The sequence below is a fragment of the Aquarana catesbeiana genome, linkage group LG02 (genome assembly GCF_042186555.1).
Source record: "Aquarana catesbeiana isolate 2022-GZ linkage group LG02, ASM4218655v1, whole genome shotgun sequence".
NCBI classification, from domain to species: domain Eukaryota; kingdom Metazoa; phylum Chordata; class Amphibia; order Anura; family Ranidae; genus Aquarana; species Aquarana catesbeiana.
The window spans coordinates 15,279,451-15,302,800 of record NC_133325.1 but is presented as its reverse complement, the minus strand read 5'-3'; the positions used below and the strand labels follow the sequence as shown (position 1 = coordinate 15,302,800).

The 23,350-nt window shown below is 46.0% G+C and overlaps 1 protein-coding gene across 2 annotated transcripts in view; it reads right to left on the bottom strand.

Moving 5' to 3' along the window:
- Positions 1-18,664, bottom strand: part of LOC141126660 (olfactory receptor 2AP1-like) — a 77,682-nt gene extending 59,018 nt beyond the window's left edge. For both annotated transcript variants that reach the window (XM_073612606.1, XM_073612605.1), the window contains exon 1: positions 17,893-18,664. The gene's annotated coding sequence lies outside the window, so the exon portion shown is untranslated. The remainder of the gene's footprint in view (positions 1-17,892) is intronic.
- Between the last annotated feature and the right edge of the window lie 4,686 nt (positions 18,665-23,350).

Below are 23,350 nucleotides of genomic sequence, written 5' to 3'. Positions count from 1 at the left end.
AACGATCGCCGCTTCACAACCGAAGCGGCGCCGTTTTTTTGAATGCAGAGGCCGGGCGTGACGTCATAACATCGCGCCCGGCCTCCGAACGATCATAGAGACTCTGGCGACCATCTGGTCCGCCGGAAATCTCTATGGTGAACATCCGGCGCCGGCGGATCCGCTATCCGACTCACCGATCGCTGAGGTGAGTCGGTAGAAGCACCGGAGGGCGGCGGGAGGGGGGGGACGTCCCCTCCCGCCGCCCGTAAGAACGATCAAGCGGCGGAACAGCCGCTATGATCATTCCTATGGTGTACGGAATCGCCGGCTGAAAATGCCGGTATCTGAATGATGTCTGTAGCCTCAGACATCATTCAGATATAAGCCCCGAAAGTCGAGGACGTCATATGACGTCCTCCAGATGCCAAGCGGTTAAAAAAAAAAAATGTATTCTTATTTATTTTACCTTTTATTTTTTATTTTTACACTGTTTCTTTTTTTTTTTTTAAATTGTCACTTTTATGTCTTTTAAGAATCCCATTTTTCTATTTTGTGTCTGAGGCAATTTTTACACACTTTAAAAATATGCATTTTTTTTTTTGCTACAAAATTACCTAAAATCACCCGAACAGTTCCATATTTTCTGAAAACAGAGGCTCTGAAAAATAAAATGGCAGCAGCTGCAATTTTTTTTAGGTTTGCACGATATTTGCGCAAATGTTTTTTTAAATTTATCTTATAGTTACATAGTAGGTGACGTTGAAAAAAGACACAAGTCCATCAAGTCCAACCTATGTGTGTGATTATGTGTCAGTATTACATTGTATATCCCTGTATATTGTGGTCATTCAGGTTCTTATCTACTAGTTTCTTGAAGCTATCAATGCTCCCCGCTGAGACCACCGCCTGTGGAAGGGAATTCCACATCCTTGCCGCTCTTACAGTAAAGAACCCTCTACGTAGTTTAAGGTTAAACCTCTTTTCTTCTAATTTTAATATGTGGCCATGAGTCTTGTTAAACTCACTTCCGCAAAATAGTTTTCTCCCTATTGTGGGGTCACCAGTACAATATTTGTAAATTGAAATCATATCCCCTCTCAAGCGTCTCTTCTCCAGAGAGAATAAGTTCAGAGCTCACAACCTTTCCTCACAACTAAGATCCTCCAGACCCTTTATTAGCTTTGTTGCCCTTCTTTGTACTCGCTCCATTTCCAGTACATCCCTCCTGAGGACTGGTGCCCAGAACTGGACAGCATACTCCAGGTGAGGCCGGACCAGAGTCTTGTAGAGCGGGAGAATTATCGTTTTATCTCTGGAGTTGATCCCCCTTTTAATGCCAATATTCTGTTTGCTTTATTAGCAGCAGCTTGGCATTGCATGCCATTGCCATTGCTACTAGGACCCCCAGGTCCTTTTCCATCCTAGATTCCCCCAGAGGTTCTCCCCCCAGTGTATAGATTGCATTCATATTTTTGCCACCCAAATGCATTATTTTACATTTTTCTACATTGAACCTCATTTGCCATGTAGTCGCCCACCTCATTAATTTGTTCAGATTTTTGCAAGATTTCCACATCCTGCGGAGAAGTTATTGTCCTGATTAGCTTAGTATCGTCTGCAAATACAGAGATTGAACTGTTTATCCCATCCTCCAGGTCATTTATGAACAAATTAAATAGGATTGGTCCCAGCACAGAACCCTGGGGGACCCCACTACCCACCCCTGACCATTCTGAGTACTCCCCATTTATCACCACCCTCTGAACTCGCCCTTGTAGCCAGTTTTCAATCCATGTACTCACCCTATGGTCCATGCCAACGCACCTTATTTTGTACAGTAAACGTTTATGGGGAACTGTGTCAAATGCTTTTGCAAAATCCAGATACACCACGTCTACGGGCCTTCCTTTATCTAGATGGCAACTCACCTCCTCATAGAAGGTTAATAGATTGGTTTGGCAAGAACGATTCTTCATGAATCCATGCTGATTACTGCTAATGATACCGTTCTCATTACTAAAATCTTGTATATAGTCCCTTATCATCCCCTCCAAGAGTTTACATACTATTGATGTTAGGCTAACTGGTCTGTAATTCCCAGGATGTGTTTTGGCCCCCTTTATTAAACATTGGTGCTACATTGGCTTTTCTCCAATCAGCTGGTACCATTCCAGTAGTTTCAGGGAAAACTAAAATGAATTTTAGTGCACACAAGCGCAATATAGTCCCATGTTTCTACTTTGCGTCTGAGGCATTTTTAAAAAAATGTTTATCAAATTTATAATTTCAGGAAAAAAAAAACTAAAACTAATTTTAGTGCACATAAATGCAATATAATCCATTTTTTTTTTTTCAAATGAAAAAGATGGGGTTGTTTTGAGTAAATAGAGGCCACACAAATTTAACGTGAGGGTGAAATGGCAAAAGATGACAGCACCCAAAATTCTCCATAGGTGATGCTTTAAAAGCCTTTATAAGTCATCAGTTTACAGTTAACTGTGAATTATGACCCTAGAATTATTGCTCTCGCTCATACCTCACATGTATGACGCAATCACTGTTTAAATATACGTGTGTGCCACATGCACACATTTGCAAGTGTGCATGGGGCAATGGAGTTGATTTTAATTTTTTAAAATGTATTTTTTTATAATTTAATTTTTTTTACACATTTTTTGCCTAATTATTTTTTTTAACGTTTTTTTATAATTTGATTTTTTACACTTTTTTTGCCTAATTCATTTTTTACATTTTTTTTTTATAATTAAATTGTTTACACTTATTTGTCTAATTAATTTTTGTAAATGTATTTTTTTTATAAATAAATTTTTTCCATTTTTTTTGTTTAATTTACTTTTCAAAATGTATTTTTTTTTTTTTTTTTACAGTTTTTTTTATATAAAGTGATTTAAAGTGATATTAAAGTCTTGTTTTTATGGGGACACCTGAGCCGAGCTGCATCTCTCTGTGTCCATTCAGACACTGAAGCCGCGGTTCGGCCCTGCCCCCCTCTCTCTCCTCATTGTCTAGCTGACTTTGATTGATAGCGGCGGGAGCCAATGGTATCGCTGCTGTGTCTCAGCCAATCAGGAGCGAGAGGCATTTGTGCACACAGCTGGATCAAGATGGGCTCAGGTCACTATTAGGGGGGGCTTAGGGGGCTGCTGAACACAGAAGGTTTTTTATCTTAATGCATAGAAAGCACATTCAGCCTTTAGAACCACTTTAATGTTATTGCTATCACAAGGCGCCTAACAGCACAAATATTTGCACCCCCGTCCCCTCTCCTACCTCTTTTCCTCTCTCTCCCCAAATCCCCCTGCAAAAAAAAAAAATCACCCCTCCAACCACAAACCCTGCCCCACAAAAAAATGTTTCCCTCACAGAAAAAATGACCTCCCCCTCTACCATATCACCTCTTCAAGCACAAATCCCCCAAACCCCCCCTTCTAGCACAAACCCTATTCCACCCTACCACCCCCCCTACCAAACGTAAATCCCCTAAATCATCACTCCTAGCACCCCCCACGCAGAATTTCCACAACTAGAACAATTCTTACCCCTGTCGGCCCCCAAATTGCCCCTCCCCAATTTTCCTGTGGAGCCCCCCACCTCACATGTGTCCCAGTGCCCAGGGCAGCCATCCCACCCCTCCTCCTTCTCCTGGCCCTGGGTGTCACTAAAGCAGAATACAGACCGAGGAACACAAGGATTACAGTAGCAGGCTTGGGGTCATAAGCCGGAGTACACATGACTGTTTATTGCCTCAATGTTCCCTGTAGTTTCTATTTACTTAGAAAAAGATTGGCTTAGACAAGGTGTCAAAGAATAGAGAATCTGCTCTCACTAGACCAGGTAAACAGGAGTTGGTAGTAACAGCGGAGACTAGACAATGGCATTGGTCACGGAGGAGACACGGGTAGCTAAGAGGATCTGGGATGAGCTGGAGACCTGAAGGAACTGGTGGAAAACCCAAAGTGCCTAGGAGGGCTCCCTGAAACATGGGGCTGAGTCCCAGTTGTGAACCCCTGCGACCCCTCTATGTACTCCCGTGTTTTCAACATTGTCGTGTAGTTTCCCATCATTCTATAGAAGGTACAGTAGGCTCAGAATAGGGAATATGCTCCCACTAGGAGGTGGACTGGATAAGCAGGAGTTGGTAATAGCAGCTGAGACTTGCTGAGTGGTATTGGCCACAGAAGAGACTCAGGTGGCTATAAAGAGTCTTGGATGAGCTGGAGACCTGAAGGCACTGGTGGAGAACCCAAAGTGCCTGAAGGACAGGAGAAGTGAAAGCCCATAGAAAAGTTTGAGATGTAGAGTCTAAGGAGTCTAAGGAGTAAAGGAGCAACCTTGTGTTCACCAGAGATCCTGGAGCAGGATCCAGATTGGGAATCACGAGGATCACACGAGCAGGCATGGAGTCACAAGGTGGAGTACACATGACTGTTTATTGTCTCAATGTTCTGTGTAGTTTCTATTTACTTAGAAAAAGATTGGCTTAGACAAGCTGTCAAAGAATAGAGAATCTGCTCCCACTAGACCAGGTAACCAGGAGTTGGTAGTAACTGCTGAGACTAGACAATGGCATTGGTCACGGAGGAGACACAGGTAGCTAAGAGGAGTCTGGGATGAGCTGGAGACCTGAAGGAACTGGTGGAAAACCCAAAGTGCCTAGGAGGGCTCCCTGAAACATGGGGCTGAGTCCCAATTGTGAACCCCTGCGACCCCTGTATGTACTCCCATGTTTTCAACATTGTCGTGTAGTTTCCCATCATTCTATAGAAGGTACAGTAGGCTCAGAATAGGGAATCTGCTCCCACAAGGGGGTGGACTGGATAAGCAGGAGTTGGTAATAGCAGCTGAGACTAGCTGAGTGGTATTGGCCACAGAAGAGACTCAGGTGGCTATAAAGAGTCTGGGATGAGCTGGAGACCTGAAGGCACTGGTGGAGAACCCAAAGTGCCTGAAGGACAGGAGAAGTGAAAGCCCATAGAAAAGTTTGAGGTGTAGAGTCTAAGGAGTCTAAGGAGTAAAGGAGCAACCTTGTGTTCACCAGAGATCCTGGAGCAGGATCCAGATTGGGAATCACGAGGATCACACGAGCAGGCATGGAGTCACAAGGTGGAGTACACATGACTGTTTATTGTCTCAATGTTCTGTGTAGTTTCTATTTACTTAGAAAAGATTGGCTTAGACAAGGTGTCAAAGAATAGAGAATCTGCTGTCATGAACATGGGGCAGAGTCACAATTGTGAACCCCAGCGACCCCTGTATGTACTCACACGAGCAGGCATGGAGTCACAAGCTGGAGTACACATGACTGTTTATTGTCTCAATGTTCTGTTTCCATTTATTTTAATGAAGGCGGGCTTAGACAAGGTGTCATAGAATAGGAAATCTGCTCCCACTAGGGGGTGGGCCAGGTAACCAGCGGTTAGTAGTAACTGCTGAGACTAGCCAGTGGCATTGGCCATGGAGGAGACACAGGTGCCTACGAGGAGTCTGGGATGAGCTGGAGACCTGAAGGCACTGGTGGAGAACCCAAAGTGCTTGAAGGACAAGAGAAGTGAGAGCCCAAAGAAAGGTTGAGGTCTGCACCTCAACCTTTCTTTGGGCTCTCACTTCTCCTGTCCTTCAAGGACTTTGGGTTCTCCACCAGTACCTTCGGGTCTAAGGAACCAGTCTAAGGAGCCGGCTTTCCTTCAGCAGAGCTCCTGAAGCAGGATCCAGACTGGGGATCACAAGGATCACAGGATCAGGCGTGGGGGTCAGAAGCTGGAGTACACAGAGGTCACAAGGCTGGAATGACTGATGACGCTGGGACCACTGAGGCACACAGGAGCTGGATACAGGCTTGAAGGACACTGGGAACACTTTAAGGCCAATACTGGGAGACACTTGAAAACACTTGAGAATATGCTGAGGAACACAAGGGGCTTGGCTGCTAGCATGTGGCTGCCTTGCTTAAACACTAAGCCTCGGTTCACACCAGAGGCGGCACGACTTGCAGGTCGCCTCACCGAGGCGACCTGCATACGACTGCCCGGGCGACTTGCAAAACGACTTCTGTATAGAAGTCTATGCAAGTCGCCCCAAGTCGCCCCCAAAGTCGTACAGGAACCTTTTTCTAAGTCGGAGCGACTTGCGTCGCTCCGATTAGAATGGTTCCATTGTACTAAAAGGGACGCTACTTGTCAGGCGACCTAGGTCGCCTGACAAGTCGTCCTAGTGTGAACCGAGCCTAAGCAACCCACACCCCAGCCCTTTAAGACAACCCCTCTAATTGGCAGGAAGCCAGCAGCTGCACACAGAAGGAAAGACCTGATGCAAGAGCATGAGGGAGACACAAGGGGGTCTATTTTTTTAAAAACATTAAAAAATGTACTGTCCAAATTCCTCAAGCATTCCACAACCATCACGAATAATTGACATAATGTGTCATAAGGATTGTCAGCTTCATCTCGTGGCCAACAAATGACATTTTCACAAAATACCTCAATCAGGAAAATACCACAATATGGCCTCTAGATGGAGCTGACAATCATAGCAAATATACATATTACACACAGTATTCTTGATGGCCATGTACATCCTTGAGGCATTCAGACAATTCATTTTTTTTTTAAATTGACCCCAAATTATCCATGTTGTTTGTGGTGTCCATGAGACTGCACTGTCACTCCGTATAGTAGAAGTGTAAAACTTTTTTTCTGTTTTTAGTAATCCAAAAAAGTAATCCTCACAATGTGTTCATAGGAAGAACAACGATGTATCCACAATGATTAGTTACCTGTCAAAATGGAAGAGTTTGTTACGTTCATCTACGGCACTCATAATACTTCCTTAATGACATCCTCCTGTTGAAAAGTCTGATCGTTAATAGAACACCATTTGCTCGTAGCCGGTGAGCTGACAGGTCAGGAAGAGAGTCCTGCCAAAAGTGTTTCTAGAGTTCTTCTAGACCGGGGGCACCTCTGGGCACACACAGCACAATGCTTCGGGGCTGGTAGGATAGAATGATGACCACTTTGGATTTGCATCTGCTGATAAGTATAGAAAGGGCAATATTATGCAAATCCAGGAGAGGACTTGGAACCTTTGCATGTCTTATCCTGACGAAGGGGAGTGGCTCTTATTTGAATTGCACTGTTTGACAGCTGAAGTTCTATGTGCAGGACTCAATTTGACCCACAAGATCACTGATCACAAGAATTCTGCTCTTTGTGTGTCATGTGTTCCTGACTCCAGAGATCTATACATTACACACTCCTGAACCCTGCACTCCATGCATTACACACTCCTGAACCCTGCACTCCATACATTACACACTCCTGAACCCTGCACTCCATACATAACACACTCCTGAACCCTGCACTCTATATATTGCACACTCCTGAACCCTGCACTCCATACATTACACACTCCTGAACCCTGCACTCCATATATTGCACACTCCTGAACCCTGCACTCCATATATTACACACTCCTGAACCCTGCACTCCATACATTACACACTCCTGAACCCTGCAACTCCATACATTACACACTCCTGAACCCTGCACTCCATACATAACACAATCCTGAACCATGCACTCCATACATTACACACTCCTGAACCCTGCACTCCATACATTACACACACCTGAACCCTGCACTCCATACATTACACACTCCTGAACCCTGCACTCCATACATAACACACTCCTGAACCCTGCAACTCCATACATTACACACTCCTGAACCCTGCAACTCCATACATTACACACTCCTGAACCCTGCACTCCATACATAACACAATCCTGAACCATGCACTCCATACATTACACACTCCTGAACCCTGCACTCCATACATTACACACACCTGAACCCTGCACTCCATACATTACACACTCCTGAACCCTGCACTCCATACATAACACACTCCTGAACCCTGCACTCCATACATTACACACTCCTGAACCCTGCACTCCATACATAACACAATCCTGAACCCTGCACTACATACATTACACACTCCTGAACCCTGCACTCCATACATTACACACTCCTGAACCCTGCACTCCATACATAACACACTCCTGAACCCTGCACTCCATACATTACACACTCCTGAACCCTGCACTCCATACATTACACACTGCTGAAACCTGCACTCCATACATTACACACTCCTGAACCCTGCACCCCATATATTGCACACTCCTGAACCCTGCACTCCATACATTACACACTGCTGAACCCTGCACTCCATACATTACACACTCCTGAACCCTGCACTCCATATACTGCTCACTCCTGAACCCTGCACTCCATATATTGCACACTCCTGACCCCTGTGCTTTGAGAATTACATACCACTGCCCCTTACATTTTGATACATACTCCTGAACCTGCACTCCATTCATTACACACTTCTGACCCCTGCACTTTGAGCATTGCATACTCCTGACCCTTACACTTTGTTGAGTACTCCAGGCCCCTGTACTCCATACATTACACACTCCTGAGCCCTGCACTTTGAGCATTACATACACCTACCCCTTACACTTTGATACATAGATCTGAACATGCACTCCCTTACAATACACACAGTCCTGGCCCCTACACTTTTAGCTTTACATACTCCTGAACCTTACACTTTGTTGCTTACTCCTGAACCCTGTACTCCATACATTACACATTCCTGACCCCTGCACTTTGAGCATTACATACACCTGCCCCTTATACATTGATACATACTCCTGATCCTGCACGCCATACATTACACACTGCTGAACCCTGCACTTTGAGCATTACATACCACTGACCCTTACACTTTGATACATACTCCTGAACCTGCACTCCATACATTACACACATCTGACCCCTGCACTTTGAGCATTACATATTCCTGACCCTTACACTTTGTTAAATATTCTGGACCCCTGGACCCCATACATAACACACTCCTGACCCCTGCACGTTGATCATTACATACCCCTGCCCCTTAAATTTTGATACATAGATCTGCACCTGCACTCCATACATTACACACTTCTGACCCCTGCACTTTGAGCATTATATACTCCTGACCTTTACACTTTGATACATACTTCTAAACCTGTACTGCATACATTGCACACCCCTGACCCCTGTGCATTGAGCATTACATACTCCTGACCCTTACACTTTATTGATTACTCCTGAACTCTGGACTCCATACATTACAGACTCCTAACCGCTGCACTTTGAGCATTACATACTCCTGACCCTTACACTTTATTGATTACTCCTGAACTCTGGACTCCATACATTACACACTCCTAACCCCTGCACTTTGAGCATTACATACTCCTGACCCTTACATTTTGTTGCTTACTCCTGAACCCTACAATCTGTATATTTCACACACCTGACCCCTGCACTTTGAGCATTCCATAATCCTGACCCTTACACTTTGCTACATACTCCTGAACTCTGTATTCCATACATTACACTCTTCTGACCCCCTGCATTTGAGAATTACATACCCCTGCCCACTACACTTTGATACATAGTCCTGAACCTGCGCTTCATTTATTACACACTCCTGACCTCTGCACTTTGAGCATTCCATACTCCTGATCCTTACACTTTGTTGCTTTCTTCTGAACACTGTACTCTATATGTAGCACTACCCCTTGTCTCAGGTTCTTTTCCCAATATGTGCAGCAACAGCCAGGCACTCAGCAACATCCACTCTTCTGGCTTAATGAATAGTCTAGGGGTTGCCTTATAAAGTTTAATACAGGATAACTTGGATAGGGCACAGGGAGCAGTGGGAGTCTCTAGAACACTGAAACGCAGTGATTGGACACTCATCTCTCTGCAGCTACAAGGAACAGAATAGGGAGGCTAAGAGGGAACAGCATAGCACAGGGGGGCCAGGAGGGAAAAGCATAGGGGGGCAGGAGAGGACAGCATAGGGGGCCAGGAGGGAACAGCATAGGGGGGCTGGGACAGAACAGCATAGGGGGGCTGGGACAGAACAGCATAGGGGGGCTTAGACAGAACAGCATAGCACAGGGGGGCAAATAAGGAACAGCATATCACAGGGGGCCAGGAGAGAACAGCATAAGGGGGCCAGGATAGAACAGCATAAGGGGGCCAAGAGGGAACAGCATGGGGGGGGCGGGATGGAACAGCATAGGGGGGCTGGGACAGAACAGCATAGCACAGGGGGGGCAGGAGGGAAAAGCATAGTATGGCCAGGAGGGAACAGCATAGGGGGGGGGGCAGGAGAGGACAGCATGGGGGCCAGGAGGGAACAGCATAGGGGGGGGGCGGGACGAAACATCATAGGGGGGCTGGGACAGAACAGCATAGCACAGGGGGGCCAGGAGGGAAAAGCATAGTATGGCCAGGAGGGAACAGCATTAGGGAGGGGCAGGATAGGACAGCATAAGGGGGCCAAGAGGGAACAGCACAGGGGAGCCAGGAGGGAGCAGCATAGGGGGGTCAGGAGGGAACAGCATAGTATGGCCAGGAGGGAACAGCATGGGGGAGGGGCAGGAGAGGACAGCATGGGGCCAGGAGGGAACAGCATAGGGGGGCCGGGACGGAACAGCATAGGGGGGCTGGGACAGAACAGCATAGCACAGGGGGGCAAGGAAGGAACAGCATAGCACAGGGGGGCCAGGAGGGAACAGCATAGGGGGCCAGGAGAGAACAGCCTAAGGGGGCCAAGAGGGAACAGCACAGGGGAGCCAGGAGGGAGCAGCATGGGGGGTCAGGAGGGAACAGCATAGGGGTGGCAGGAGGGAACAATATAGGGGGTTCAACGGAAACAGCATAGAGGGGCCAGGAAGTAACAGCATAAGGGGGCCGGGAGGGAATATCATAATGGGGCCAAGAGGTAACAGCATAAGGGGGCCAAGAGGGAAAAACATAAAGGGGCCAAGAGGGAACAGCACAGGGTGGCCAAGAGGGAACAGCATGGGGGGCCAGGAGGGAACAGCACAGGGGCACCAGGAGGGAACAGCACAGGGGCACCAGAAGGGAACAGCACAAGGACGCCAGTAGGGAACAGCACTGGGATGCCAGGAGGGAACAGCATAGGGGCCTCAGGAGGGAACAGCATAGGGGGGGCAGGAGGGAACAGCATAGGGGGCAAAGAGGGAACAGCATAGCACTGGGGGCAAAGAGGGAACAGCATAAGAGGCCCAATCGGAACAGCATAGGGGGACCAGGAGGGAACAGCATGGGGGGGCAGTAGGCAACAGCAGGGGGGGGAGGAGGCAACAGCATAAGGGGGGCTAGGAGGGAACAGCATAGGAGGCCCAATGTGAAAACAGCATAGGGGGACCAGGAGGCAACAGCATAGGGGGGGGGGGCAATTCCCAACATTTAGCGTATTTTAAACCACACATTTTTTTATTTCTCCTCCTTCTTATAGAACCACACCCATAATACATAAATGCCCCCCCCCCCCCCCCAATTAAAGTGATGCTTTCTGGACACGGAAAAAAAGGTATCCCTAAAAACTTTTTGGAACAGTTGGCAACTATGCATACGTGTGTGTGCTCAACTCTCTATCCGCCCTATGAACTTTCTGGGGTCCTTTCAAAGAAAGTAAAGTTGGTGTGAACCCCTTTCATCATCATACCATCAACTGGACCAATACTTAGAAGACATTCATTGGGGAAACATTATAAATGCAACAAGAGCTTCCACCCGTGACAAGTCACCAATCATTGTGGATACAGTGTTCATCTTGAGGGGCTTTCGAGGTTGGCTAGAATTGGCTACTCCCGTTCTAGTCCTGCCCCTCCTGCCGAGGCCAATCCCCCCCCCATATTGTGCTCCACTCCATGTCAAAGGCCTCCACACACAACATTCCCAGCTGTCGACCTTTATATCCCAAGGAAGGAATGTCCACACATAGAAGTAGAATTGCTGCACTTTACTGATGAACTTTCTGGAGTCACTTGACATTAAACAAGCACATTCAGTGGACAGTCCACAGTAGTCACATGTGAAAGCATTAAAAGTATATGCAGCACCTCAGCAACCATCTCCCTTACAGTCTTTCCTTCTGCCTGGGGTAAATAATAAAGATGGGCTCAGGCATATTCGGGGGTCCTAGACCCAACCCACCTGCCTGATCCCACCAGGAAGCCATCACTGCACACCGCCAATCACAGGCAGTGAGACATTTCCCGATCCGCAGCTGCATAGACCGGAAAATATCTCACTGCCTCTGATTGGTGGTGTGCAGTGATGGCTTCCTGGCGGGATTGGGCAGGTGGGTTGGGACTAGGACCCCCAAACACATCTAAAGCCCACCTCTAGTCATTTGTACCTACAGGACTGGACTCTCTGTAGTCACCTTCTCCATAGGCACACCTCAATTGGGACCCTCCAGGGGAATAGCTAGGGTTGCCACCTTTACTTCAAGCCTTTAAGGGCGAACGCTGTGGATGTTGTGTTGTCCCCCTTACATCAGAGTCCACAGGGCCCCCCTTACATCCGAGCCCCTCTTCTCTTAGTGTACTCACTCAGAGGCAGGAGAGAGAAGGGAGGGAAGGGAGAGACTTCAGTCGCAGACAGTGGATGGTACGCTCACTCCCTGAGGATGGAGGCTCAGACATCGACACCTTTCATCCTCAATGTATCTGCCGGTTGCCGAGCTTCAAACTTCCAGCTCACCCATCCCTTTCCTGAGGCACACAACGCCAGGGATTGGAGTGTGGGTGGGCAGACCGAGGGGTAAGGGTGGGAGGAGGAGGAGCCGTCTCTCCTCTCCTGTACATGTATGGGGTGGGGCCCCTGCGCACACCTACGTACTTGGTGGTTGTGGTACTCGGTTACTTGGGGAACCTGTCAGGGCTGGGCTCAGCCCTTCCTTCTCTGAGCTGGCCGCTCAGCTGTCGGCTAATTGCCAGCTCCTATCTCTCCACAGGTACTCAGCTGTTGATGATATCCTGCTCATCAGTCCTGCCTACTTAAGTCGTCCAGCCCAGAGGATCTCTGCCTTCGCCTTGGTCAACATCACAGAAACTATCTCCTGCATTCCTGTTTAAAGACTGGCTTTGCTGACATCCCTTCTGGCTCTAGATCCTGCTTGCTGTTCCACTACATTGATCCCTGACGTTTGGCTTGTCTGACTATCCTTTCCGGTTACTGAACTTTGGCTATCTCTTGACTACGTTTGTTCTTTTTACTTTTATTATTAAACAAGTGTGATTTAACTGTACTTCTGTCTTGGCCTGATTTCATGGTTTCTGATGGAACCGCAGTCCATTCTAAATAATGTGTCCAGGTTTTGTGACGGTCTGAAACCCGGACACATGATTCAAAACCCGTACTGTCCGGGCAACTCTAGGAAAAGGTTTACTCAGGGAACTCTTGGCCTGGTCTAAAAGGCCATTTGCAACCCGCTCTAGCCTCCACCTCCACAGGGGATAGAAAGTCTACAGCCAGCTCTCCTGGGTGGAAGACTACTCCTTCCCGGGCCTCCTGGCCTGTACAGGGCCTCCACATGCTGGTTACATCTGTGCTGGTGTGGAGGGGGGGGGGGGTACTTGGTTCCCAAGCCCCAAGTGCACTAAGGCTCTTCCCAACCTGGCTTAGAACTGGGCGCTGACTCATCCATGATATCACTGCAGGACGGCTTTAACTAAAAGGGGCCTAACACCTGATGACACCGTCTGCTGTAACCAGACACTATTCCGGATCAGTAACAAGGAAAGGGGCGCCTCTGAATATATATCACAAACAAATTTTATTAAAAACAGCAATATCCACTCACATGAGGGTAGAAGAAGTTGCGTTCAGGTCAGTTGGCTGAGCAGTGGAACTACAAGTCGCAGCGGTTCCTGCAGGGGATGTGAGATCCAGAGATGGGAAATAGCTGGTGCAGCCAGATGCAGACTTTAGTAGTAATCAGTCCAACACATATCCTGTGTTTATCCTGGCGATTTCCTGGATATCAGGATAAGGGTTCCAGATAAGAGGACAGGAGAAGGGGGGGACGTCACTGCGACCGTAGAGCCGCGCTGCCGCTCACCGCTGTTAATGGAGCGCCTCTGAGCTGTAACACGGCCGGCCGTGTGAGAGACCAAAGCGAGGCTTGGAAGGCAAACAGAGCGTGGCACCCGGTGATGACGTCACATTAGTGCGACGCGTTTCTGAATCGGCTTGACATTGATGGTAGAATGGCCGCATTCCTTTATCAAGCATCTTTGCCATGCTCTGTTTGCCTTCCAAGCCTCGCTTTGGTCTCTCACACGGCCGGCCGTGTTACAGCTCAGAGGCGCTCCATTAACAGCGGTGAGCGGCAGCGCGGCTCTACGGTCGCAGTGACGTCCCCCCCTTCTCCTGTCCTCTTATCTGGAACCCTTATCCTGATATCCAGGAAATCGCCAGGATAAACACAGGATATGTGTTGGACTGATTACTACTAAAGTCTGCATCTGGCTGCACCAGCTATTTCCCATCTCTGGATCTCACATCCCCTGCAGGAACCGCTGCGACTTGTAGTTCCACTGCTCAGCCAACTGACCTGAACGCAACTTCTTCTACCCTCATGTGAGTGGATATTGCTGTTTTTAATAAAATTTGTTTGTGATATATATTCAGAGGCGCCCCTTTCCTTGTTATTGTTCTAGCTTGCTGGATCCCGCTTTTGGCTCCATCGGTGGCCGCCCTGACTGACCTACATTTATGTCCTCCTAACACATATGCATGAACATTTGCATGCATTTCTCTCATTTATTTTAAGCTTCTGGACTAATTGGTTTTGTTGAAGGTAATTGTGCTTTGCGCCTTTTTACTTGTTCTATTCTGGATCAGAGCCACCTAGTGGCAGACTAGCTACATTCCTACAATCTTTCTGTAAACAGATTCTGAGCACGGTTTGTCTCTCTGCCGTAACTGATTTGGCCTGCACCCACCAATGTCTATACCGGCCTTGGGAATGGAGGTATTTTATTGGGATCGTCTGATCCTCTGGTGGCTGATCTCTCAGCTGTGATTTATTACTGTGAAATTTCTGAGCACTAACGAAAATTATTTATTACTAGAGATGTCACCGTTATATACGACTATACCCACACATAAACATTGCAGGATTGCCCAATGTCCCTGATATCATTCTTTTGCAGCTTTTTGTGAAATGGCGTCGGTATAAAAGTTTGGACAGGGCAAGAAAATGTCTAAAATACGATGAATTCATTACATCGACCTCCAATGACTGCGTGATTGAAGGTTTACTAACACCTTGCCGATGACTCCCACCAGCCCTTAAAGGGGTTCCGATTTGAGGTGGAGGTGACTTTCCTGGTCATGTGACAACTGTAACTGGGTGTCACAAACAGTCACATGATCGCGAGCCCCCCTCGCACCAGCTCTCAATCGTTTGATTATGATTCAGTAATTGTTTTCTATAATTGTCAGCGCCATCTAGTGGCCACGATGTGGTATTTACCTGATTAAGGGATTTCAGAAAAAAAAAAACCATTATGGCCACTAGGTGGCACTAATGATCACAGGAATCAATCAAATGAAACAAACATATGGTGATTTTTACCTTGCAGCCGAGGGAATGTTTGCCACATTTGTACAGTCAATGACTCCTGCCAGCCCTTAAAGGGGTTCTGATTGAGGGGGAAGGAGGTTTCCTGATCCTGGAGGGGGGTTTCTTGGTCCTTGAGCCCCCTCACACCAGCTCTCAATGCTTTGATTATGATTCCTATGATTGTCAGCACCATCTAGTGGCCATAATGTGGTATTTACCTGATTGAGGGTTTTAGGAAAAAAATACCACATTATGGCCACTGACTGTGTTGACCATCATAGGAAACGATCATTGAATCATAATTAAACGCTTGAGAGCTGGTGTGAGGGGGCGCTCGCAATCATGTGACCACTGCGACACCCGGTCACGGCGGTCACATGACCAGGAAGTTCACCTCCACCTCAATCAGAACCCCTTAAAGGGCTGGCGGGAGTCATCAGCTGTACAAATGTGGCAAACATCCGTTCGGCTGCAAGGTAAAAATCGCCATATGTTGTTTCATTTGATTATGAGTGCCATCTAGTGGCCGTAATGTGGTATTTTTTTCCAATATCCCTCAATCAGGTAAATACCACACTATGGCCACTAGATGGTGCTGACAATCATAGGAATCATAATGAAAGGATTGAGAGCTGGTGTGAGGGGGCTCGAGGACCAGGAACCCTCCTCCAGGACCAGGAACCCCCCTCCACCTCAATCAGAACCCCTTTAAGGGCTGGCAGGAGTCATTGACTGTACAAATGTGGCAAACATTCCCTCGGCTGCAAGGTAAAAATCACCATATGTTTGTTTAATTTGATTATGAGTGCCATCTAGTGCCCATAATGTGGTATTTACCTGATTCAGGGATCTAGAAAAAAATACCACATTATGGCCACTAGATGGCACTCATAATCAAATTAAACAACATATGGTGATTTTTACCTTGCAGCCGAGGGAATGTTTACCACATTTATACAGTCAATGACTCCTGCCGGCCCTTAAAGGGGTTCTGATTGAGGTGGAGGAAGGTTTCCTGGTCCTGGAGGAGGTTCCCTGGTCCTGGAGGAGGGTTCCTGGTCCTGGAGGAGGTTTCCTGGTCCTGGAGGAGGGTTCCTGGTCCTCGAGCCCCCCTCACACCAGCTCCCAATCCTTTGATTATGATTCCTTTGATTGTCAGCACCATCTAGTGGCCATAATGTGGTATTTACCTGATTGAGGGATTTAGGAAAAAAATACCACATTATGGCCACTAGGTGGCACTCATAATCAAATGAAACAACATGTGGTGATTTTTACCTTGCAGCCGAACGGATGTTTGCCACATTTTGTACAGCTGATGACTCCCGCCAGCCCTTTAAGGGGTTCTGATTGAGGTGGAGGTGAGCTTCCTGGTCATGTGACCGCTGTGACTGGGTGTCGCAGTGGTCACATGATTGCGAGCGCCCCCCTCACACCAGCTCTCAAGCGTTTAATTATGATTCAGTGATTGTTTCCTATGATTGTCAGCACCATCTAGTGGCCATAATGTGGTATTTACCCGTTGAGGGATTTCAGAAAAAAATACCACATTATGGCCACTAGGTGGCACTAATGATCACAGGAAATAATCAAATGAAAGGACATATGGTGAATTTACCTTGCGGCCAAGGGAATAATTGTCACATTTGTACAGCTGATGACCTCCATCAGCCCTTTAAGGGGTTCTGATTGAGGTGGAGTGGAATCTCCTGGTCATGTGATTGGGCGTCACAGCGGTCACATGATCGGGACCGCCTCCTGTCGGCTCTCAAGCGTTTGATAATGATTCAATGATTGTTTCCTATGATTGTCAGCACCATCTAGTGGCCGTAATGTGGTATTTATCCGATTGAGGGATTTCAGAAAAAAGAAAAATACTGCATTATGACCACTAGATGGTGCTGACAATCATAGGAAATAAACATATTACACATATTATGTCAAATAATTGGCACTTATGCTCATAGGAAATAATCAAGATTTTGCAATCGTGGCTCTTTCACACAGGCGGCCTTGGGGTGGTAAAAACAGGAGGCCGAGCCACGTTTTTTCCACACTAGATCGCTTTTCAGAGAGCGGCGAACATAATACCAGTATGAAAGACGCCTTCACCATTGTCCCCAACGCGCTTAAACCGAAATGGCAAAGTTTTTAACCGAAGTTAAAAGCATTCCGTTTTGCTCCTCCCTAATTTTTTATGTTTGGGGGTCATAATTTCATGGCTTTAGCGCTGTTCCCGTAAAGAACACCTCCTCACCCTGAAAGTCAAATCATTTTTCTCCTTTGCTCCACCCTCATTTCTTTTTGGAAGTTTTTAGAACATAAAAGTAAAAAAAGAAAAGTTCCCAATTGGAATGTAGAAGACGACTTACCAGCCCCAGTGACAGTCGTCCTCTGCGCTCCTCCGTCCAGTGCCGCACGCGATTCTGTCTGGGCGGATAATGAGGAAAGCCGAGGTCGTTCAGGTATAAACCTGTCAGCGCTGATTGCTCACCATTAAATGTAATTGTTCAGTGAGAGGAGAGAAGCCGTGAGACAAACACCATCTGGGAGCGATCCCTCCCCGCCACCCTGCGCACAACTCCGCACTCTCACATTGTTATGTTTTTATGGATACATTGTATATACTGTACAATGGTTTTCATTGGTTGGATTATATACATTGTCCTTGAGACAGTTTTACTGACCTTCGATGTAGAAGGTGTAGGAGGACACAGGAGGTTTTCTGTACTTAGGTCATGTTACTAAAACCGCCAAAGTGTTGAAAAATAGCCAAAAGTTTGCACAGCTGTGCGTCCAGAAAAAGTGCGTGTACATTCGTTCTGTGTGAATTCACCAGCATGCACTCCTTTGTTTTAGGGAGTTTTTTTGCATAATGTATAAAGCTGAGGCTGTTGTGTGAATGCAAAATCAAACGTTCTTAAGGTATTTTCTTTCACGATTGAATGCTCTTAAGGTATTTCCTCCTAGGATTGAATATTTTTGGGGTAATTCCTCCTAGGATTGAATTCTCTTAGGGTATTTCCTCCTAGGATTGAATGTTCTTGGGGTACTTCCTCCTAAGATTGAATGTTCTTAGGGTATTTCCTTCTATGATTGAATGTTCTTGGGGTATTTCCTCCTAGGATTGAATGTTCTTGGGGTATTTCCTCCTAGGATTAAACGTTCTTAAGGTATTTCCTCCTTGGACTGAATGTTCTTAGGGTATTTCCTCCTAGGATTGAATCTTCTTAGGGTAATTCCTCCTAGGATTGAATGTTCTTGGGGTATTTCCTCCTAGGATTGAATGTTCTTAGGGTATTTCCTCCTAGGATTGAATGTTCTTAGGGTATTTCCTCCTAGGATTGAATTCTCTTAGGGTATTTCCTCCTAGGATTGAATGTTCTTGGGGTACTTCCTCCTAAGATTGAATGTTCTTAGGGTATTTCCTTCTATGATTGAATGTTCTTGGGGTATTTCCTCCTAAGATTGAATGTTCTTAGGGCATTTTCTCCTAGGATTGAATGTTTTTGGGGTATTTCCTCCTAGGATTGAATATTCTTAGGATATTTCCCCCTAGGATTGATGTTCTTAGGGTATTTCCTCCTAGGATTGATGTTTCAAAGCATGTGTGATTTTTTTGCGCGTCCGAATTGCATACAGATGATCGCATTTTCGAATAGGAACTTTTTCCGACCGAAAAATAGAAACATGCTCTCAATTTTTTGCTGGCTGGAATTCCAACAGCAAAAGTCGGATGGAGCGTACACACGGTCACATTTTCCGACCAAAACCTCTCACAGTGTTTTGCTGGCGGCATTTCCGATCGTGTGTACGGGACATTAGGGTATTTCCTTCTAGGGTTGAATGTCCTTGGGGTATATCCTCCTCGGATTTAATATTCTTAGGGTATTTCCCCCTAGGCTTGAATGTCCTTGGGGTATTTTCTCCTAGGATTGAATGTTTTTGGAGTATTTCCTCCTAGGATTAAACGTTCTTAAGGTATTTCCTCCTTGGACTGAATGTTCTTAGGGTATTTCCTCCTAGGATTGAATGTTCTTGGGGTATTTCCTCCTAGGATTGAATGTTCTTAGGGTATTTCCTCCTAGGATTAAATGTTCTTAAGGTATTTCCTCCTAGGATTAAATGTTCTTAAGGTATTTCCTCCTAAGATTGAATGTTCTTGGGGTATTTCCTTCTAGGATTGAACGTTCTTAGGGTATTTCCTCCTAGGATTGAATGTTCTTGGGGTATTTCCTCCTAGGATTGAACGTTCTTAAGGTATTTCCTCCTAGGATTGAATGTTCTTGGGGTATTTCCTCCTAGGATTGAATGTTCTTAGGGTATTTCCTCCTGCTTTTAGGGTAATTTCACATGTGATGAAGTGAAGTCTTGGGCATTTCCTCTGAATGTTCTTGGGATTTTTCTTCCTAGGATTGAATGTTCTTGGGATATTTTCTCTTCTGGTCAAATGTTTTTAGGGCATTTTCTCATAGGATCGAATGTTCTTGGGACATTTCATCCTAGGATTGAATGCTCTTAAAGCGGGGTTCCCATTTAAAAAAAAAAAAAAAGTCAGCAGCGACAAATACTGCAGCTGCTGACTTTTAATTGGACACTTACCTGTCCCAGGGTCCAGCGATGCGGGAGATCGAAGCCCCGCTCATCCCCCCCCCCTCCACTCAGCGGCGCCGGCATTTAACCTGTGGGCGCCCAGCTGTGGCTGCACAGCCGGGCACCCACTGCGCATGCGCGAGCCGCGCCGCGTGCCGTCACTAGCCTTGCAATCATCTGGGACCAGTCACGTGTCCCAGATGATTGACAAGAGGGAGGGTGGAGAGGCGATCTCCCTTCTTGTGCCGAGGGAAGTGACGTCAGGAGCCCAGGCACCGAAGGAGGCAGACTACGAGGGACCCCCTAGCAACAGGCATTTAGAGGTGAGTAGAAAAAAATTTTGCTCCAAAATTTGTTTTAAGCACATTACTATTTTTTTTTTTTTTTTGTGTGTGGAACTCCACTTTAAGGGCTAGTTTACACTTGCTTCAAAACATGGCTTCAGACAGGCTCTGTTAAAGCTCTCTGAATGCCATTCAAAGCTCTTGTATCTGGTTAGCTTATAGTCCTGTTTACACCTGCTTTTGCTTGGTGCGTTGATGAGGCTTCAATGAGACTTCAATGAGGCTTCGCTGGGGATTTGGTTGAGCTTCGATGGAGCTTAGCGGGGCTTCGGTGGGGCTTTGTGGGGCTTCGATGAGGCTTTGTGGGGCTTCAGTAGGGCTTCAAGCGAACTTTGCCATAGACTTCTACGGAGGCTTTGAAGACACTTTGAAGCACCACTGAAGCTACATGGGGTATAATTTTTGAAGCGAAGCCGAAGCAAAGCAAAGCAAGGCAAAAGCAGGTTTAAACAGGACTGTAAGCTAACCATTTTATTTTGTGACAGGAGCTTTGACTAGCGTTCAGAGAGCTTTGACAATGCCTGCCCGAAGCCTTGTTGAAGCCGAACCAAGTGTAAATGGCATTTCCTCTTAGGATTGTATATTCTTCAGGCATTTCCTCCTAGGATTGAATGTTCTTGGGACATTTCCTTTGAGGATTGAATGTCCTTAGGGTATTTCCTCCTAGGATTGATGTTTCTGGGCCATTTCCTCCCAGGATTGAATGTTCTTGGGCCATTTCCTCCCAGGATTGAATGTTCTTGGGCCATTTCCTCCCAGGATTGAATGCTCTTGGTTCATTTCCTTCTAGGATTGAATGTTCTTGGGGCATTTCCCCCTAGTATTGAATGTTCTTGGGGCATTTCCTCCCAGGATTAAATGTTCTTAGGGTATTTCCTCCTAGGATTGGGTGCTTTTAGGGTAATTTCTCATGTGATGAAGTGATCTCAGGGATTTCTCTTCTGATCCAATGTTCTTGGACATTTCCTCTGAATGTTCTTGGGCATTTCCCCCTAGAATTGAGTGTTCTTAGGGCAGTTCCTCCTAGGATTGAATGTTGTTAGGGAATTTTCTCTCCTCACTAAATGTTCTTAGGATATGTTCTCTTCTAACTGGATGTTCTTAGGGCTTTCCCTCCTAGGATTGAATGTTCTGGGAGTATTTCCTCCTAGGATTGAACGTTCTTAGGGTATTTCCTCCTAGGATTAAATGTTTTTAGGGTAATTTCTCATGTGATACAATTATCTCAGGAATATCACTTCTGATCAAATGTTCTTGGGCATTTCCTCTGAATGTTCTTGGGCATTTCCCCCTAGGATTGAATGTTCTTGGGATATTTTCTCTTCTGATCAAGTGTTTTTTGGGCATTTTCACCTAGGATCAAATGTTCTTACGGAATTTGCTCTCATCACTAAATTCCGAAATGAGTGTTCTTGGGCCATTTCCTCCAAGGATTGAATGTTCTTGGGGCATTTCCTCCTAGTATTGAATGTTCTTCGGGCATTTCCCCCTAGGATTGAATGTTCTTCTCATGTGATGAAGTGATCTCAGGGATTTCTCTTCTGATCAAATGTTCTTGGACATTTCCTCTGAATGTTCTTGGGCATTTCCCCCTAGAATTGAGTGTTCTTAGGGCAGTTCCTCCTAGGATTGAATGTTGTTAGGGAATTTTCTCTCCTCACTAAATGTTCTTAGGATATGTTCTCTTCTAACTGGATGTTCTTAGGGCTTTCCCTCCTAGGATTGAATGTTCTGGGAGTATTTCCTCCTAGGATTGAACGTTCTTAGGGTATTTACTCCTAGGATTAAATGTTTTTTAGGGTAATTTCTCATGTGATAAAATTATCTCAGGAATATCACTTCTGATCAAATGTTCTTGGGCATTTCCTCTGAATGTTCTTGGGCATTTCCCCCTAGGATTGAATGTTCTTGGGATATTTTCTCTTCTGATCAAATGTTTTTTGGGCATTTTCACCTAGGATCAAATGTTCTTACGGAATTTGCTCTCATCACTAAATTCCGAAATGAGTGTTCTTAGGGCATTTCCTCCCAGGATTGAATGCTCTTGGTTCATTTATTCCTACTAGGATTGAATGTTCTTGGGGCATTTCCCCCTAGTATTGAATGTTCTTGGGGCATTTCCTTCTAGCATTGAATGTTCTTGGGGCATTTCCCTCTAGCATTGAATGTTCTTGGGGCATTTCCCTCTAGCATTGAATGTTCTTAGGGCATTTCCCTCTAGCATTGAATGTTCTTGGGGCATTTCCCTCTAGCATTGAATGTTCTTGGGGCATTTCCCTCTAGCATTGAATGTTCTTGGGGCATTTCCCCCTAACATTGAATGTTCTTGGGACATTTCCCTCTAGCATTGCATGTTCTTGGGGCATTTCCCCCTAGGATTGAATGTTCTTGGGGCATTTCCCCCTAGGATTGAATGTTCTTGGGGCATTTCCCTCTAGCATTGAATGTTCTTGGGGCATTTCCCCCTAGGATTGAATGTTCTTGGGCATTTCCCCCTAGGATGGAATGTTCTTGGGCATTTCCCCCTAGGATTGAATGTTCTTGGGATATTTTCTCTTCTGATCAAATGTTTTTTGGGCATTTTCACCTAGGATCAAATGTTCTTACGGAATTTGCTCTCATCACTAAATTCCGAAATGAGTGTTCTTAGGGCATTTCCTCCCAGGATTGAATGCTCTTGGTTCATTTATTCCTACTAGGATTGAATGTTCTTGGGGCATTTCCCCCTAGTATTGAATGTTCTTGGGGCATTTCCTTCTAGCATTGAATGTTCTTGGGGCATTTCCCTCTAGCATTGAATGTTCTTGGGGCATTTCCCTCTAGCATTGAATGTTCTTAGGGCATTTCCCTCTAGCATTGAATGTTCTTGGGGCATTTCCCCCTAACATTGAAT